Here is a 17,997-nt window from a genome sequence, read left to right as displayed (position 1 = left end):
ATTTAAGTATACTTTTAATAAATATGCTAATTAAAAGCATACTTTAAATATATTTCTAAACAGTATACTAGTAGTACATTGGTAATAAATATATATTTAATTATACTTTTAATAAATATGCTAATTACAAGCATACTTTAAATATATTTCTAAAAAGTGTACTAGAAGTATTTGGTAATAAATATATGCTTAGTTACACTTTTAAGAAATATGCTAAACACAACCATACTTTTAGTGAAGTTTTAGTGTATTTAAAGAAAACATGCTTATGTTGCTCTTAAAGTACATTTTATGTGTACTTTGTGTAAGAACATAGCAAAATGATTAAGATTTTAGTGTGTTTAAAATGTATGTACTTTATAAACACTTAGGCCTACTGCATTATAGTTTAATTATTTATGTATTTATCATTTTAATATAAAAAAAAAATTACATTTACAATATACAAACTTATTAGAAACATTTGTCAACTATTATTAGCATTTCAATAAGCTTACAATTATTATTTGTTGTAAAAGGCTACTTAATGCTGTTGTCTATTACATTATATTTTGTACTACTGAAATTCCCACAATAATTTCAGCAACATATTTTTTGAAATGCATCATAGATACATTTTCCAAAGAAATGTTAATTTCCAAAAAGGTGTTGCAACGTTACTTGTTTAAATTTGAACAATGCGCATAACACACGTGACTAGTCCTGATTGGTTCCAGAGGCGTTGAACGGCTGTGATTGGTTCTTATGATAATGCGCTCGCATTTCACTCAGAGCTTCAGTTGCTGTGCATGCGGTCCTTGAATGTGATTAGGTTTAGAAGTTTAAATTTAAACTGTTAAAATATTTATAGCGATCGTGTTTCTTTAGAGGACTTGGAGGAAACCACGCGATTGATATGGATTGGGTGATGTTTTTTGCGATTCACTTTTTGAAACGTGAACAGATCTGGTGAATCGTTCATCGGAGGGATATAAATGTCAGTTTTTCTATCGAAGATTAACGAAAGTCTTAAATGGTTTGGAACTACTAAAGGGTAAGTGATCATGACAGCATTTCGTATTTTTGGCACAAAGTGTAACATCACGTCTTTTTCAGTTCAGCTACATTTGACCATCAGAGCCAAGATTTTCAAGTCAAAGTCGAAGCACACTCGAAGAGATGAAGATTCTGCCTCAGAAGTTAGCAGCTACTGGTAAGTTTTAGTTGCTGTTTGCATAAATAAATAGCTCACTGTTTAGTTGTTTTCCTAGGTGGAAAGGTCTGCTATGCATTTGCTAATATGACTTGCACGTGGGATACTGACTTTAACCGCTGTAACATGATGCTGACACTGAATTCTAGCAACTTCTGCACTGTCAAAGTCTAAAGTCTTTGATGAATCTGTTTAAAATCTACGTGGAGTCTTAAAACAACTAAAACATTGTCCAATGCATCTGCAAAAAAAATTATTAGTTATTATAATATGTACATCATTACATTAATATCATTTTTATTTGCTGAAGCTGTGTATTTATTTCTGATTTCCTGAAGAATTTGCCTTCGTTGTTATGATGTTAATGAAATGATCTTTAAAAAGTTTGAAAATAACATGTTATGAATATAGTTACCTTTGTCTTGAGCTGACCAGCCAATAAGGGTAGTGTGTGTTGATTGGTGTTTATATTTGTTCAAGATTGATAACCTTATTGCCTTTTTGATAACTTTCTAATATATATTTCTTATTACAAATAAGTACAAAGATTAAATTGTTAAAAGGGATGCTTATAAGAGAGCATACGTCTGAAACTGCTGAGTCTGTGAAGGGTTTTGATTATATTACCCACCAAGTACATTGTACTCAGCGTACTGTCATTCTTAAAAACAAAACAAATCATTCTTCATAATTTGCCTGCCTTATATGTTTGTGTATATATATAAATATAAATCTCGGTTTTTATTTGTTGTTTTTCAGACTAGCTACTATAGAAGAAAAACAGAAATCTGAATGCAGAGACAAGCAGAGAAGAGAGTAAGTAGAGATGATCCGATTGATTCCATTTTCGCGTGATCGGCCATGACCTCGGGCGCCGTATGATTAACATCGCGCAACATCGGCAATCACACATGCACACGGAACACACATGTAGAAAACCTCGTGAATTACGGCCATTTCACACACCGCAAGCGTGAGCAACGTGTTTTTTTTTTTTTTTTGGTGTGGATGCTCTCATTGATTGACATTCACGCCGGAAAAAATATGCGGAGCAGGAGCAGTGCGTGAGCGTCAAGCCGGAGCGTTACGTAATTAAAGTGAAAACACGCTTTTGATGGACAAAATAAATATGATTTCACACAAAAAATGCACAGAATTTGCATGTTTAGTGTGTTTAACAAGAACTGGAGTAGGCTAGAAAATGAACACAAAAATATTTGTAGAAAATTTACCCATTTAAACTTGTTTTAATTATTCAGTTTGGGTAAAAGTTTATGGTGTTTTATTAAAAAAATTAAATAAATGAAGAGTTCAGATGCAATTTAAGCCTCTAAGTGCCAATCTGAAATTTTCTTCTAGAATGATCATTTTTATAAAGCTTGAATATTTAAGTTCAGTAATTTATCTTAAATGGCAACGAAAATTACCTATTATTTGTCATTTAAGTGAAATTACTGAACTTAAATATATGAGCTTGATAAAAATTATAATTTTAGAATAAAATTTCAGATGGCACTTAAAAGCGTTTGAATCTGAACTCTTCAAATATGTGTGTGTGCTGTAAAGGGGTTGGAAAAATTTTAATCGGAATCGGCTAAAATCGGTATCGGCAGGTCAAACTCAGTGAAGAATCGAAACCGGCCTAGAAAATTGTAATCGGTGCATCTCTAGTATGCATCTCTAGTATGTGTTTCTGTACATCACTTTTTTTTGCTCTCTAAGTCAAAGACTAAAATAAATAATAATGCTAAAAATAAAGATTAGCATTTGTTATACATTATAATTATTATACTTGTTGGCTGGGTACTTTTTCAGTTAAACAGTTACATTTTCTTTTTTTTTCTTTTTTTGCTGTGATACAGTGTCATGTATACATGTAGACCTCACTGTTGTTCAGCAAGACGTAATGTTTGTGCTATTTTATGTCGATATTTTATTAACTCCTTTATTGCATTTTATTAACATTTTATATTGGATGTCTTCTGTTAAAATATATGAACTAAGCATTACATGCCATTTTAAAAAAATGTCTAGGTTACGACTGTAACCTCTGTTCCCTGAGAACAGGGAATGAGACAGTGCATCGATGACGCTTTGGGGGAATGCCTTTGGGAAATCACGGCAATCGAATTTGGCGACAACCTATGACACTATTAGTGCGACCCAGAAGTATAAAAGGGGCGCCTAGATACGCAGTGCAAGTTCCCTTCGAAAGGGAACAGTGACTTTTTTAACGGATGTTAATTTTGCTTTAATATTTAAAAAAATAAAAATCTTTTTCCCTTTTCATAGATACTGTGATCAAACCGTTTCCGACCACGACAGTGTCTGAGGTGCGAGCACTGATCAGAAGAAAATGCAACAATGAGGCAACTCCAAGACCAATCACTTCAATTCGCTTGAAGGATGAAGGACTGTTTGCAGCTATTGTATTTAACTTTGTTTGACTTGAAGGAATAGTTCACTTTAAAATTAAAATTGTCATCATTTACTCACCCTCATGTTGTTTCAAACCTGTATGAATTTATTTCTTCTGCTGAACACAAAGGAATATATTTAGAAGAATGTCAGTAACCAGACTGGGTCCCATTGATTTCCATCGTATAATTTTTCCTACTATGGAAGTCAATGGTATCCAGAAACTGTCTGGTTACTGACATTCTTCTAAATATCTTCCTTTGTGTTCAGCAGAAGAAATAAATACATACAGGTTTGAAACAACTTAAGGGTGAGTATATGATGACAGAATTTTCATTTTAAAGTGAACTATTCTTTTAAGTTCGTTTTTTGTTGTTGTTCTGTTTAATACTTATTATATAATTTTATGTTAATGTATTTTGTTTCATTTTCATATGTTGCTGTACTAATGTAGTGCATTAATGTTTACTATCTTTCAAAGAGCGTTTGTATGTGTTTTATACTATTGTTTTTACTGTGTTTAACTGAATTATAATTTTTAACTTTTTTTTAATACATTAAAATATATTTTAATGTATTAAATACATTAATAATGTGTTTTGTACTATTGTTTTTACTGTTTAACTGAATTATAATTTTTAACTGTATTTTTAATACATTAAAATATATTTTAATGTATTAAATACATTAATAATGTGTTTTATACTATTGTTTTTACTGTGTTTAACTGAATTATAATTTTTAACTTTTTTTTAATACATTAAAATATATTTTAATGTATTAAATACATTAATAATGTGTTTTGTACTATTGTTTTTACTGTGTTTAACTGAATTATAATTTTTAACTTTTTTTTCATATATAAAAATATATTTTAATGTATTAAATACATTAATAATGTGTTTTGTACTATTGTTTTTACTGTGTTTAACTGAATTGAAATTTTAACTGTATTTTTATTACATTAAAATATATTTTTTTCATACTGAATTGTTTTGTAAAAATATATTTTTAATATACTAATAGTGGGTCATAGTGTTCTACTAATACATTATTAATAACCTGATATTATATTTAAAATATACTGGGAACACATTAATATGATATTAAAAATATATTTAAGTTGTATTTCGAAAGTACATTTAAAATGTATTAAAAATATAATTTAAAGAAGTGCTATTAAATTACACTAAATATACTTAAAATAGTTCCATTTTAACACAATTAAGTATATTAAAATATATTACTATTACATTAAAATTGAACTTAAATACATATAAAAGTACATTTAGTATACTTGAAGTTGTTCCAAAATAACACATTTAATACATAATTAATACAATACACTTAAAATACATTAAGTATATCAAAATAAGCACACTTTAAATATATTTCCTTTTCACCTGGGAGTGCTTCGCCTTCTGAGAATATAGTTCCCAGTATGTATACGGTTAGAAGATGGCTGTGTCTCATGTGACCTTGTTATTTGTACACGCTGTGACTATACAAATCACAACATGTAGGAAAATGTTGCCGTTATTTTGTCAGTTATTGGGAGCAGTATGCTAGCTGGAGCCGTTTACCTGCAGTCTTTGTGCTAAGCAAGGCTAGCGGTGGGTGCGTCAGACAGAGTTACGGCACGCACGGAGATGTGAAGGGTATGTATGGACTTATCTAACTCTGGGGCATATGGTGAATAAGCTAAAGGCCCAAAAAGTCGGCGTGTTCCTTTAATATATCTGAAAAGGAAAACATATGGAGCTGATTATGTGTTGTAAACGTTAAAATGTATCAGTTTACAAATCATGCACTGTGGTAAAAATGTTTTGATGTCATAGTACTGTGCAAGAATCCTCTCAAAAATAAGTCTTTAAATGATAATCTACCAGGTAATAATCCTTTGTGTGAAAAAGGAATAAAAAAAAATGTTGTTGGTGTTTTAATGCATTTAGTGTAAATTTCAGCAAGAAACTGCAGTGAATTGTATGTACGATTTAGGAGTTTTGCAAAAATGTAGGTAGAGGCACGTTTTTTTCCAGTGAGCCTAGTTTGAATAAAATGTATAGCAATCAATTGAGATATATAAATGTATCCCTTTTATTGACTGGAAAATAAAGTAACTGTGGCAAATGAGTGTATAATGGCACATTGAATTTCCGTTGCAAAATGTCCTTTTCTTTCATCACTGGATTTTTTCCCTCAGTTTTGCCCCATCGCCAGCGCTCCCACAAGCCATTGCCAGCTCTCGCTGTAAATTATTATCGTTTTATGGTCATTTCATCAACAAATCTTCAGTCTCAGTCACTCAGGCCTTCACCCACCTTGCTATCGGTATGCAGTTCTCGTTCCAAGTGTTGATCCTCCTTTACGAGGTCATGGAGTTGATGCGCTTTTATCCTGTCCCCCACACACACAACCTCAGCATCTCTCCTCACTTCCCTCGCCAAACCTCCACTCCACCTTCAGTTGCAAATCTGTCCGTATTCAGCATCGCTTCCCCCGCCTTGCTTACCCGTGGGAACCTTTTTAAAGATCAAATCAATATCAGGACATAAACATGCATCAATTTAGGTTTGCGCTTTTTTCCTCTCTCACTTTGTAGAAAGTTGGGTACACAAGTGTAACATTTCACTTACAAGTGAAGCCGAGGATAATCGGCCTCTGAATGATGTATGGTGTGGCGGTCAAATTACATTTTGATGCTGATATTGACATTTCTCTCTTTAATAATCCTGTTTAAATTAAAGTACTTTCTGTGCCAAACAGAACTGCAACACTATTTTTCTCAAACAGGTTTCCTGAACACTCCTCCCTTCCTGCTATTGGACTAATAAATTCATAGCCACGCCCCAAACTCACACCATTGGTAGAGCCACTGTTGCCGGGCTGGACTTGGCAGATTCAACAACAAACATTCAAATGTTTTGAAAACACCAAGCCACAATGTTTTAACCTACCAATGGCTTACAAGTTGACACTACTAAGTTTTTATAGAAGAAATAAGAAATTTGAACATAAAATCATCTTTAAACACTATCTTTTCCTCACTAATAGCTCCTGCATTGTTTCTCTGTTATGAAGTCGTTTACATCCACCAAGCAGATGTACTGCCATAGGCCCCCTCCTTCTCTGATTAGATTAAATTGTCTCCTCAAATGAATTAAGGACAGAAATCAATTATTGCGTGTCTCCATGCCTGTATCACAGCAATACCCACTTATTAAATAGCCCTCGCCTTTGCCTGTTTAATCTTTGATTACGCTTTCAATTTGAGTTGCTGTTATCTCCATCTGCCACCATTATGTTGCCTCACCGGCATCATTGAGATGTAGTGCCACACGCTTTTGATTACTCTCATCGTGTATCTTTGCTTTGATTGCTGTTTTGACAAAATAGATACTATCTCTTTATAGTCTCTCACTACAAGTATTTGAATCGGCTCTCGAAGTGACTGACAGACACTGTGCTTTGCTCCCATTTTTGATACACACACACACACACACACACACACACACACACACGGTTATTTTTTCAGTGTTTGGGTCGTTTTTGTGTTACTCTGCTCCTGGGTCAGACGTAACAACCCAGGGGTTGAGTTGTTTATCACAGGCTTTTTGCAACCTTCAGGAGAGACCAGTGCAGTTCCGTCTAACTGGTGTATGTCTTCGGTAAAATAGGGATTTGTGTACATTTTATTTGATCTATAAATCCGTCATTGTTATATATATTATCTAATTTTGATGAAAAGCAACAGGGGCGCCATGTGAGTCACAAATGTTGCGTTAGTCTTTTCGTGTGATGGAAACGCCTGATGCCTTGCATAAAATTTTATGATTTTATTAAAAAAAGATACAGAATATAAATACTTAGAAAGTTAAAATATGTTCTCAGAACTGTACACTGATTGTTCATGGACAGGTCAATCACAGCATATTTCGGCTACGAGTGAAAAGCAAGGCGGCGTTCTGAAGTTAGAAGTTCCCCTGCCGAACATGATACAAGTGTCGGCACGAGATACTAACCAATGAGAAGCGTTGTGGGCGGGGAAACACATGCAGCCCCGCCCCAGGTGAAGCCCCGCCCCGATCTACAGGCTCCAGCCAGGTGGATTTGACAAGATCCAGCAACGTTACGTTGGAAACGGGACAACAGCGACTGGTCGATTACACTTGAATTATTTATAAATGTTTAATTTTTACTTCTAACATTTGTTAAACGAGCTTAAATGTAGGTAATATGTATTCAAAATATATAAAGTATTCTAAACTGTAAAATTTGATAAAAAATAAAGGAATTCATGCAAACCAGAGGTTGTGTTGAGTATAAGTTTAGAGGATTTAAGTTAATCCGTAAACATTAATTCATGTATGGAGAAAAAAATAAAGATGAAGAAAAAAAGCTAATACTATAGAAAAAATGTACCATCCCAGTATGGGTTAAACCAACCCATTTTGTTGGGTTAAATAAACAACCCAATTTGCTGGGTAATATTAACCCAACAGGTGTTCTGTCCTATACTTGCCCAGCCCTTGTGTTGAAAACAACCCAAATTCGGTTGTTTTTAGAGTGTATAATATATAAACCCTACAGAAATTGATAATGATAATCGTCAACAACATATTTCATTTCTTAGTCTGGTTTTTGTGCTGTGCATGAAATCTTTTTTTCAGTGACACCACTTTGCAGTAAAACTTGAAATAGTGTGTTTGCATATGCCTGTCAATCAAACGTAGAATGGCAGGAAAAGGAAATGCAATCATTTGATCACAACTATGTCCTTTGTTGGACGACGGAATTCTTTGTTGCAATAAGATTAATGAAAAATGAAGACATGGTGCCTTGCATTACTTCTTCACAGGAAAAAGTAATCAAAATAGTTTGTTGCAGGCCTATTTCATATTATTAGTCTCGCTTTGCAGCACAATAACAAGTGAATCACTGATATATAGCTGGTAAAAACAGCACGGATGGCTATTCCTTCAATTCATGGCGAGGCCACAGAAAGAAAAAGCTCGGTGTTGCAGAGTAAATGAGATTCATTGTGCGGTTCTCATCCACAGGCAGTGTGAGGACATTCTTCTAAGAGTAGAGATGGTGAGGGACTCTGTTTAAAGGTCAGACAACAGATGAGATGAAGACTCTGCTTCATTCTCAGCCAAGATTCAAAAGACTCTCTAAACAACTCCAAAGTGTCTCGCAGACGCAACTGCAGTTTCGCATTGTTTTCAACTCAAAGGTTTCTTTTTAATCTCGCAGTGTGGCATTATTTCTTACTTTAAACTTTTTCCTTTTTTACTCTGAAATGGAAACGAGCTTCCATAGAATCTCTAGAGTATACAATACAATTTCAACGTGACTTTCAACGTGCACCATGAAGTAATTGACCTTTGAGATTACAAGAGTCTGTTAACTTTCAACTGAAAGAGTTTAGAGTTTCTCATTAGCACTTTGTTTGAGTGCTAGAAAAGCCGTTAACTTGTCAATCCATAGACCTATTCAGTGTTTTCAAACAGAGATGACGTTTGTTTTGTGGGCGGAGCCTAACTGGTGGCAGAAAATGACAGTTCTGCAGTAGCAATCTGTGGAAGCCACGGAATAAAATAATAAAAGGTTTCGAGTTTATATCTCACAACTCTGACCTTTTTTTTTCTCACAAATCCAAGTGTATATCTCAGAATTCTTAGAAGGATAAACAGAATTGTGAGATATACTCGTTATTCTGTCTTTTTTTCCTCAGAATTGCGAGTTTATATCCCGCAATTCTGACTTTTTTCCCCTCACAATTGCGAGATATATAAAGTCCGAACTGGGAGATATAAACAGGCAAATGCAAGAAAAAGAGTCAAGAATTGTGAGATAAAAATGTTATAGCCTTTGTTTAAAAGTTATGTAAAATGTTATAGACCCCTTTCGCGGCGACATCACAATTACGTCACGGCGCTAGCTGGTTGCAAAACAAAGTGAAAACTGGAGGCGGCCAATACAAACCAGCAGAGATTCGACTACATAATAATGAGCTTAAATTATTATTATTATTATTATTATTAAATGTCATCTTGTTGTGTTGTCGGGTTCTAGAATCGATGGCGTACAGGCTCCAATTTTATCGTATAATGTTTTCTAAATTATTGTGATTATTTGTGAATCATCTATGATTGTTGTTTTGATTGATTGTGACTAGACTTTTTGAAGAACCAAAAGGTAATCAAATACATAGTTAAAAAATGAATATGCTTTATCTGGAATTTTTATTTCTAGAAAATATTCACACAAGTTAATTAAAATTGCACCGTAATGTCACTCTTTACATTGTCGTCTTCTGGCCTTAGCGCTGGCTATGCAGAACTTCGGATCGTACCACAAGTCTTGTACGTGGCCATTCAGCACATAGTTATGGGCATCTAAAGATGTATATGCCCTCAGTTTCTCTTTACGCTCCGTTTCTCTATCGGGTAGGTGTAGATGTCAGGCTTCTCAACCGGAGGGAAGTTAATCCTGTCAGATCGTCCATCCATTGAGTGAGCGTGTACGGGTCGGCCAATCTGGTTCTGTCCGTTAAAGTTAACTTTTGCAGATAACAATCGCGGCCCTGGACAGTGAGTGAGCTTGCACATTAAGATCAAATCGGTTTTTCTCCAGTCATTGTTAAAAAAACAAGCTAACAAAACTTGCAAACTAACGTTAGTGAAGCGGCCAGAGGGATCGTTCTGCAACCAACTAAGCTCCGCCCACAAAAAACGTCACCATGTTTACTAACTGAAAAGGGGTTAAAATATTATTTCATGCTCTGCTATGTATGCATGTACCCTATGAACTGCATATGTGAATATTAATGTTTACTGTGCATCAAATTCATGCTTTAATACTAGACCAATTGCAGGTTTCATCAGTCCGGTCTGTGACTTGCAACATAAACGTCTGCGTTTTGCATTCCGATTCTGACATACAAAGGCACAACAAAACATTTTTCTCGTATTCTGTGAATTTGTGAACCCATTATCCTCGACTTGTTGAATGTTTTCTCCGTCTGTGGGGAGGATGAGGGAGCGCGTGTCCCCCCGATAGGACCGAAAGGGTCCCCTGTCTGACCGGGGCCCGTAGAATCGTTCTCTTCCCCTCTTTAAGGCACCCCTGACTGGGACATATTCACAAAAACATCTATGAATTAATTAGTAATAAGGCTTTGCGGGAGTCATTTGGATATAACCAAAGGAAATGGCAGTGTCAATGAGAAGACAACAGAGTTTGCTGATCATTTTGTTGTGGTGCTAACAGAAATGCAGGGGTGACAATCATGTAATTTTAGTGTGTGAAGCTTTCGGTAAACAACTAATTAAGTCATCTGCATTTTGTGCACATCCTGTTTTCAAGCTGTGACTCTTTTAGCAGCAGCTGCTTTTATGTTACTTTCCTCTCAAGAAGCCTCTCCTATTAGTTAACCAGTTATGAGATGATACTTAATAAATCAAATAGCAGAGTAAATAAAAGGGTCGGAAAGGTTTAGATGCATTTCCAGTGATCAATACTGAAGCACTTTCAGAAACTTTCCCTTTATCTCCACTCAGAGATAAAGAATAGAGAACAGACGTAAAATGAAATGGCCAAAATTCAAATATAATCTTTATCTCTGCTTCTGTGGCCAACGGATCGCCAACAGAAGCTAATTATCATGTCTGTTTGCCCAAAGGTAGGTGATCTTATTAATTGTGCTTGTCACTGCACCATTTATCAGTAGAGTTATTATGGTCTTCTCAAGCGAAGAATATCTGTCCTTTCATTACTGAAGTCTTTCATAGGCGCAGTACTTTAATTGCACTTACATCTGAATCTGCTCAGAGCAACCTCATTACAGCCTACAGAAACAAACATGCCATTACGACATCTGTCATGTCGCGCTATAATGGTCGCAGTTAGGACTAGACAAACCGAATGACTCTACAATCTAGATTAATCAGTAGCATTGAGCCAATAAGCATGAACTCGCACGGAATCTGCATCCAACACATTTGCACCCGGACATGTGCAATTACACAAACGTAATGAAGTAATTCACCTGCCCTGAAGGCTTTTACAACAGCCTACGTGACGGTCCTCTGGGCAACGGCCAATCTCAGTCTAATCATTTTACTAAAAACATCATTTCTTTCTTGCAGGGAGTTACAGGTTTAATCCACAGTTAATGGAAGCGAGCTAACATTCTGGTATTAGGCTAAAGGCAAAGATTCTGCTAGTATGGAGATTTTTATTAGTAAAAAACATTCTAAAATAATTTAATATTATTATTTGAGAAACTGACACAACTTACCCCAAAGCATCTGGCCAATGCTGTCATTGTTAATTAAAACTAAATTATTAGTTTTTTATAAACTAACTATTAAAAACGTTTTTTTTTTTTGTAAAATAAAACAAATAATAATAAAAAAATGTAAAAAAAAAAATGCATTGGCAACAACCTGAAATCGTTTAAGTTGGAGTACTAAAATGACAAAAAGATATAAATAAATATTTTTAGGAATAAAAATTGCACAAAATTACTCAAACCAAAACTGAAAAGCTCATTCAAAATATGAATAAATACTATTAGAGTCTATGAAAAATGAAATAACACTGCATCTCTCATACTGTCTGGAAAAAGCTTAATTTAATCATTCATGGCAGATTTTTAGCTAAACATAATTCGCATGGTTTCATAAATTGGCAATGCAATTTATGCATTATATGTGCTATATATGCGCTATATATGTTTAGACCTTAATGAATTTATACTTGGGCATAAAAGTCGGTGGGCGGCCCACATTAATATGAATGTTTTTAATGCGCAAAGCATTTTCTTTTAACAGGCTTCAACCGGAGATGATGATGCTTCTAAAAATACAGCGATAAATACAAAAGACACTTCCTCGTTTTAAGACAATAAAACACTGGCTGTCATCCAGGCCCCTTCTCTGCTGTTTTTTTCGATGTCTCTTTAATATCACACACCCCCCTCCTCATAGCGCTTCTGTGACTCATCTGTACAGATGTAGATCTGTCAGCCAGCACAAAGCATAGAGGCTTGGCTTCTCTCTGCACACAGCCTGCTTTCCTTTACTGGATTACTGATATGCGGCGGTACACAGCGTAGCTCCATGGCCGGCACTCAGCGGCTTAGAGCCCATTCTGCTAGGATAAGCTAACCCTCCATGGCGAGGAGAGAGCATAAAGCATTCTCCCCGTCACACCTCACGTCAAAACGCTGTGATGCGCTAACGCTGCACTTCAGCTGCCGACACACACTACCTTAAACGCTCAGCTGACACAGGATCTATCCGCACGTTTAGCTGGGCCCTGGGGCAACTGAGCCACGAGATGTTTCGGGGGCTTTTTGAGTCCCTTAGGCCCAATTTGTATGGCACATTCACAGAAAGCCAGCTACAAATGTCTTTTTTTGTGAATTGTTAACTGGTGGGAAAGAACCTGCTCTAATGGGAATATGACGGTAGAGGAACAACGAGGTGCCGTGAAGCCCTGACCTAAATGTCTGGTCACAGATGTAATTGGAGACCTCAAGTTTTATACAGCTATTAAGACACCATGCAGCAGTGTTTTGATCTGTGATGTGCGAGATTTGAGGAGAAGTGAAAGGGACTGCAAATATCAAGTGCGCTTTAACGCTACGGATGAAACATATAGAGCAATGACAACGTGGTGAGCTTTACGGACCTGTGGTGTAGCGGTAAGTGACTCATTAAGTCATGGTGCTCGTGTGGGAGATGCAGGATTGATTCTGACCCCTAACTCTCAATGACTTCTTGACCCCTCTCTTCTCATCTAGCAATAAAAAAGATGAACCACTCAGATTAATAATTCCCATAATGCTGTTAAATTCGTCCTTTTATGGGAGTGGTGCTCAACAAAGGGGCCACAATGTGGCTTAACATGATTAAATTAAGGACGGAAAAAAACGTTTAAAAAGTCATGAACTTACAATATTCCTATTTTAATGAATCAATCGGAAACAACTGTTATTTTTGGGTTCGCATGGTTTTGGAGAACCAATACACCAAATATAACCCAAATATTTAAGTGGATAATATACATAAAATATTAATTTAAAAGTCATGGAAATGTTTGTAATGAATAAATATTTATCTAGTTAATCAAATGTCCAAATTATAATTCAGTTTTTTTTTTTCTGGAATACTTAGAAACCCATTTCTGATAAATCAATCAATCAATAAATCAACTAACCAATCAATAAACCAATCAACAAATCAACAAATCAACCAATCAACCAATCAAACAATCAAACAATCAATCAAACAATCAAACAATCAAACAATCAACCAATCAACCAATCAACCAATTTATAAACCAAAAATCATAAATAAATACATAAATAATAATTATTTGGTAAATGAGAATTATGAGGTAAAATAAAAAGTCAAAATTATGACATACAAGTAATGCTAGTCAAATTATGAGATGCAAAGTTTAAATTTTTGTCACAAAAGAATTTTGCATAATTATTCTTGTTTTGATTTGATTTGTGTGAAATTTCAACTCCCTCATAATTATGACTTAGTATATAATAATTTAGACTTAGGGTCAATCCCAATTCTACCCCTTACCCCTTCACTTACCCCTTCCCCTCTGTTTTGCTCGTGCACGTGGAGGGGTAGGGCTGTCTCGATTCTCTTTTGGTTGGAGGGGAAGGGCTAGGGGGAAGGGCCAGATAGCCCTTCAAACGAAGATTTTTCGGGACCACACTTCAAACGAAGGGGTATGAGAAGTGTCACTGCATACACCGGCTACAGACGCAAAATGGCTGCCCAAGCAAAAAATGAGACCATAAATGTAAGAATTGTTGACTTTAATAAGTATTTTAATGACAAATAATGATTTGCTTTATGTTACATTCAATCTTGTGTTCATATTTACGGTCAGTTCCTTCAAAGAAACGTTTGTAAAAAAATCTCTTCTCCCCCGAACAAAGCACACAAGCTAGTACGTTCAAGTCATCTCGTAAAGATCGTATTTATGAGTTGAACGCACATGAACGCCACACAATGTGGTATTTCACACAGTTTCACACAGTAAATAAATAAATAGGTCAAAATAGGACAAACATAGGTCTGTACCTCCAACGTGTTAATACAACACCACAGAAAACAAGTCCTGTGCATCTTGGAAGTTTGTGATAAACATCGGCGCATCTCCTGTGACGTAGGCGACGACGTATAATGACGTGTAACGGTGTAGTAGTGGTGTCCCATTTCTTAGGGGAATATTTTCACCCCTACGCCTTGCCACTCTGTTTCAAGGGTCAAGGGGAAGGGGAAGGCGAAGGGTTAGGGGTAGACGAAGGGGAAAGGGGTAGAATTGGGATTGGGCCTTAGTGTGGCAAAATTATGAGCTTTTATCTATTTTTATTGACTTTACTGACATAACTAGATTTACCAAAGTATGTTTTTTTTTTGTGGTGGAAATGAGCATCCACAGGAATGACAAAATAAATCATTAATAAATAATTTTCTGCTGACACTGCAAGTTTTCGTAACAAAAAAGTTTGAAAACAAGCAGCTTTATCATTATTACAGATGAAGTACCAGAAAGAAAAAAAGTAAAACATTTTTTTGTGAATCACTGTCCTAGAGCAAAATAAGACGCATATTGTGATTCGGTCATTCAAAAACTGTGTCATCTAAAGTCAGTATTTCATGCAATTATTTTTTGGAGATCAAGACATTACATATCTAGGATACATTCCTTGGTGATCAGAACTGGTTTAATCTGATGATTTCTCTTACTAACCCCGATGGCCTTTCTCATAGTTTTTATACAGCAAGATATTGGACAGAAACCTCATCAGAGAACATTGACTCAGTCTTGAACATCCCTGCATGAATGTGACCCTTCAGCCACAGTTTATCTATCACTTCTTATCAAGTCTTATAAGGAAATCATTCCATCAAACTGATAAATCAGCTGAGTGAGTAACTCCATGCAAAAATATTCCTCTAAGCACTGTCTGTTCTTCACTGAAAGCACTCGCACTCCGCGAGACTGAGCTACAGCACATTGGTTCACATTTTAAGAAGGGATAAGAATCAAGCTGGCAGACAAAAAAACTGACAGCTTATGGCAGGGATTCTTAGGATATAAATTATTAAAATACTTTTCAGAGTTACCATTTTGGATGTGACACATTAAACTGAAAAGGTTCTGGTATAGTCTTTAACTCCACGAGTCAAGCAAGCAGCAAATCGACTTTATATAACCAACATAAGCATTAAAGGGCTACTTAACACGTCGTACGCAAACCCCAAGAGACTAAGAAATAAAAACAACTCTGTTCTCTGAATATTAAATAAATCTTGATTGCTTGAAATGTATTATTTATAACACTACGCCATATGTTATAATACAGTGCTCATAAAATGTAATTTTCACATGCGGCCTGCGATATCATTTACTGCACGCGTTTGCACCATTATAGTCGGATTGTTTGTTTTCTTGCACTTGTGTATGATGTGTGTGATTACAACACAATATTGAAACATATTTTCTATATTAATATTAGGAGAGACAATTTCAGCCAATTAGAAATAAGCCTCAAGGATGAAATCACTAAGGATTTATAGTACCAAAAAAGAAAGTGACATTTTTACATCAGGTTTTTTTGACTTGTGATCATGTTATTGAGAGTTAAACATCAGAAATCAGCAAATTCTCTAGCATCCACTCAAGATTGTCATGTTTAAACTATATAAACATCATATCATGTAACCTTTTCCTCACAGCTGACATATTTATGACCATCCGTGAGGGAATGCCACGTCACAGTGATTTTGCCAAGTCATGGAACAACAGTCCAGTCTGCAAATGTAGTCCTAACCCTAAAATCGGAGGGAAATGAGGTGGATAACACTGATGTAGAAGCACATAACCCTGGTTGTAAGCCTAAACTTGACATAAACTGTAAACTTGTCCCCCAAATCATGATTGGTTGATTGGAACGTTGGTCACGCAAAGGGCAGAGAATTCAAAAACACACGAGAGGCAATATCAAGAAAAAAGTCGATCATTGGTTTTGATCCACGCCAAGTTCCAGGAATAATTATACAGATCTGTAGTCAGCACAGACGTCGCCAAACCTAACATTTGCCAACATTTACATATCTCAAATCCATGTCCGTACAGAGAGTGTGTGGGCTTTTAAGAGTAGGCTACAGACGCACACTGGCAAATCTCTCTTTCAAAAGTGACTCCTTGTTGCGTTGTTTTGGTCTGATTTGGTCACAAAGGATCTGCGATGATCCTGTCTGAATGTGACGCCAGCTTTTAGAGCAGCAACAATGGGTCCAGGTCATAAAAAAATGAACAGAGATCAACCCAGCATCCATTTGACAGAACTTTTATGATTGAAGTGAAGATGAAGGTAAGATGTTTTAACTACTGTTGTGTTTCATTTAAGTCTCTTTGGGATGTAACATTACTTTAGTTTCCATATCGACTTGTTTTTCTTGTTCACCCAGTGTTTACATAAACAGATGTCATGAATATTCATAATCTAAGAATAAGCAATTTATGACTGAGTATATATATATATATATATATATATATGGTGAAACTCGAAAAATTTGAATACGGTGCAAAAGTTCATTTATTTCAGTAATTCAACTTAAAAGGTGAAACTAATATATTATATAGACTCATTACATGCAAAGTGAGATATTTCAAGCCTTTATTTGTTTTTGATGATTATGGCTTACAGCTTATGAAAACCTTTTCAAAATATTCTAATTTTGAATTTGGAGTCAATAATCATCAAAAACAAATCATCAAAAACAAATAAAGGCTTGAAATATCTCACTTTGCATGTAATGAGTCTATATAAAATATTAGTTTCACCTTTTAAGTTGAATTACTGAAATAAATTAACTTTTGCACGATATTCAAATTTTTCGAGTTTCACCTGTATATAGCTATTTAGTTTGTAACATCAGCACTTTAAATACTAAACTACTTTACACCGTTCAGGAATTCAATAGATTATAAATGTCTAATTTGTAGCAGACAAATATGAAAATATGATATAAAAATGTTAAACATATACTGTAGTGCAACACACACACACACACACACACACACACACACACACACACACACACACACACACACACACACAATGTAAAACAAAATCTGCTACAACACTCCCCCAGTGCATGGTGTACAATACTGAGACATACCTACTGTATTATTAATCGATATTAATAGTGTAACCTAGTCTAATATTGACTCTCTAGGCAGACATATATTATGGACTCTCTCTGAGTCAATAACGGTCCAGCTGTGAGTCATGTTCTTGCAGTGGCAGGTGTATCCTAGTGAATGGTTATTATTTC

At 35.3% G+C, this 17,997-nt stretch overlaps 1 protein-coding gene and 1 long non-coding RNA gene across 2 annotated transcripts in view; one reads left to right on the top strand and one right to left on the bottom strand.

Moving 5' to 3' along the window:
• Positions 1-17,997, bottom strand: part of cadm2b (cell adhesion molecule 2b) — a 225,519-nt gene that overhangs the window by 206,173 nt on the left and 1,349 nt on the right. The gene's annotated exons all lie outside the window — the stretch shown is intronic.
• On the top strand, positions 459-3,799 carry LOC306996397. Its single transcript, XR_013797066.1, has 3 exons — positions 459-1,192; positions 1,952-2,008; positions 3,485-3,799. It is a non-coding gene; the product is annotated as an uncharacterized lncRNA (long non-coding RNA).

Source organism: Phoxinus phoxinus, assembly GCF_949152265.1.
Source record: "Phoxinus phoxinus genome assembly, chromosome: 4".
In the NCBI taxonomy this organism is placed as follows: Eukaryota; Metazoa; Chordata; class Actinopteri; order Cypriniformes; family Leuciscidae; genus Phoxinus; species Phoxinus phoxinus.
This window is presented reverse-complemented; position numbering and strand designations above follow the sequence as displayed.